The 2,877-nt window shown below is 30.1% G+C and overlaps 1 pseudogene; it reads right to left on the bottom strand.

The window, feature by feature from the left end:
• Positions 228–1,226, bottom strand: LOC104759873 (annotated as a pseudogene).

Genomic DNA, 2,877 nt, shown 5'->3' with positions numbered 1-2,877 from the left:
AAGCCACGTAAGAAACGACGTCGTTTTGAGAAACAAAATAAAGGGCTTGTTTTGGCAAAAACGACGTCGTTTCAATCTTCTTCGTCCTCTTTTATTTCTGCCACGCGATGACGGTGATCGGAACTTAAACTGATTCGTCGGAGAAGAGAAAGTGGCTCTGCAATTGCTTCATGGAACTCATCAATGTCTATAACTCTAACGCCACCGCCATTTCTACGTTATCTGGTTTATGCGGTGTTGTTTTGGGTTTCACCATCGACCCTAATACCGATTGCAACTTGTAACTTACTACTAAACCTTTCCTCTTTGTAAACAAGAAACGAAGAATGCATCCTCGATTTCGCGCTTTGGTTACGATTCAATCGATCAGAAAGTCCTCCTCCGTAGTAACCAGGGCTTCCAACATCCGCACTCTCTTCTGCAACCACCGTGTAGTAGTAATACTGTCCTTGAACAGATCTCTTGTAGCCACTGGTATCATTAGAGACCTCAGCTCTCTGTTTTGGTGCGCTCTGTGACCGGACTTTAGCTTTATAAAACTCTATGTTAGCCATGTAATTCGGATGATAACCCGAGTAGTAATAGTTATTACATCCCCAAGAATACTCGCTTCTTGATGTCGGCGTAAACGGAGTTCTTCGTCTTGATCCACTAGACCCAACTTGAGGACTGTTCTCTGTACTCCTTGGACCCAACAAAGATTGTTGTCTTTTCCTTGGAGACTCGTTGTTTCACTCTGAACGTAGCGGTTTGGGGTGAAAATGAGGCTTCCAAGTATCCACTTCTAGGATCTTGTCTTCGTCTTGGACTTCCTCGGCTTGCCAATCTAACCGCTTAGAGCCACTACGGTGGTCCATAGAGCTGACTTCGGCGTTTGAAACGCAGCGAGTGTGGAGAGAATGCGGAGAAGAAGAGGAAGATGGGAATAATAGAGCGATCGAGGAGTGGAAAGAAACAGAGGAAGAAGAAGATTGAAACGACGTCGTTTTAGCCAAAACAAGCCCTTTATTTTGTTTCTCAAAACGACGTCGTTTCTTACATGGCTTCCACGTAAGCAGCCGTTAATGACTTGTGTATGATTCAACACAGTTTTACAAGTTGGTGTCTTGAATTTGAATGTTATTGAACATAATGTATGGATTTGCTCCATGTCAAAGTTAGGGTAGGAATTCAACATACCACCTTAGCTAGGGTATGAAAATACCAATTTTCCGTTTGTCGTCCATCTTTCTTCTTTAAACTCCAAAACTTGACTCAAACATCAAATCAAGGTCTTGCGATGTCAATCCTTCTTTCTTAGACCCAAAAATAAAAATAAAATAATGAAAGAATATCAACTCATCTATAAAATCATACACAAAAATATGTTTTATAGCTCATAAGAAATAAAAAGCACAAACGTAGATAAATAAGATAATTTATGTTTTGCATCAATATTTCTAGTATTTTAAACTTTTATAAGGTTCCGAAATATAAAATTTGAACCTTTTAAAAAGTTTCAATATTTCTAATATTTTAAACTTTTAAAATTTAAAAATTATAATATTTAAAACTTTTTAAAAGCTAAGAACTTTTAAAACTTTCAATATTTATAATATTTAAAATTTTAAAATTCTAAAAAAATTATAATATTTTTTTGAAACTTTTAAAGTTTTAATTTGATCAAATAAAAAACCGGATCAAACCGAATAATTTTTAAACTTGGACGCTTGATAAATCAAACTTTCCTGCTCATTCGTTGTTGGAAGCATATTAATCTTATTGTTCTGAACCATTGTCTAAAACTTTTCTAGCCGATGTGGGATATTGTGCATATTAATCCTGATAAGTTGTTTTAAAATAATTCTTAATATATAAAATTCTATAAATTTTTAAAAATGTTAATGAGTGACATGTCAAATCCCGATAGGTTATTTAAAATCCTATTTGGACAGCCTTAGAAGCTATAAGCTTCTACTTTTTATTAGTATAGATTATATATGTTGTGTTTTTTATGTTAAGGATTTATTTCATTTTCTGTTGCATATGTCAAAATCTAACTAGAAGAATCTTTTTACACATGCAAAAATCATATTAATTGGTTGACAAATGTCACAATCATGTTAATTAGTAACTTAGAAAACTAATCTTTATTTAATGTATAATTTTCATTTAACAAGTTTTTCAACAAACAATATTTGTGATTCTTTTCTTTTTAGAATTAGTAATTTAATATATTTACTAGATTAGCTTATATAAAATTATAATTTGAGTTCTGTTACTTTTATGATTTCTAATTTGTAGTTTATTGTAAAATTTCTTTGTATTGATATATATTTTATATAAATTTTCAAAAAAGCAATTGTAATCCTTTTATTTTTACTATCTTTAATTTATTGTATAATCTTCTTTTTATAAATATAACTCTTCTTTATATACATGTCAATATCTTATCAATACAATTCACAAGTGTCACAATCTTGTTAATGTCTAACTTTAAAAATCAAAATTTATATAATAAGAAATGTAAATTTTTTTTATTATATTAAATGAACAAAGATATTATACTATAGTCTATAATTAAAATATTATTATAACTAAATTAATTGTTTAAAAATTATTAACTCAATATAATTTTTAATCCCTAGATCTGTTATAATTAATGTTCTAGATATGTTTATTAAAAAAAGATATGTAGATTTTCATAAACTCAATAGAAATGTTTCTCTTTTAGCTGAAAATAATTAAAAAAACATTCAATATGAATTTTGAACATTTGATTGTAGTTATAATATTTTAATTAATTCTATCCTTGTATCCCATATATAGTATAGTAACCAAAAAACCTACTGATTTTCTTATAATCATATTTTTGACTATAAAATCACAATATTTTAG

Source organism: Camelina sativa, chromosome 17 (genome assembly GCF_000633955.1).
Source record: "Camelina sativa cultivar DH55 chromosome 17, Cs, whole genome shotgun sequence".
Taxonomy (NCBI): domain Eukaryota; kingdom Viridiplantae; phylum Streptophyta; class Magnoliopsida; order Brassicales; family Brassicaceae; genus Camelina; species Camelina sativa.
Note: the sequence above shows the minus strand (reverse complement) of the source record. Positions and strands in the feature narration are given on the sequence as shown.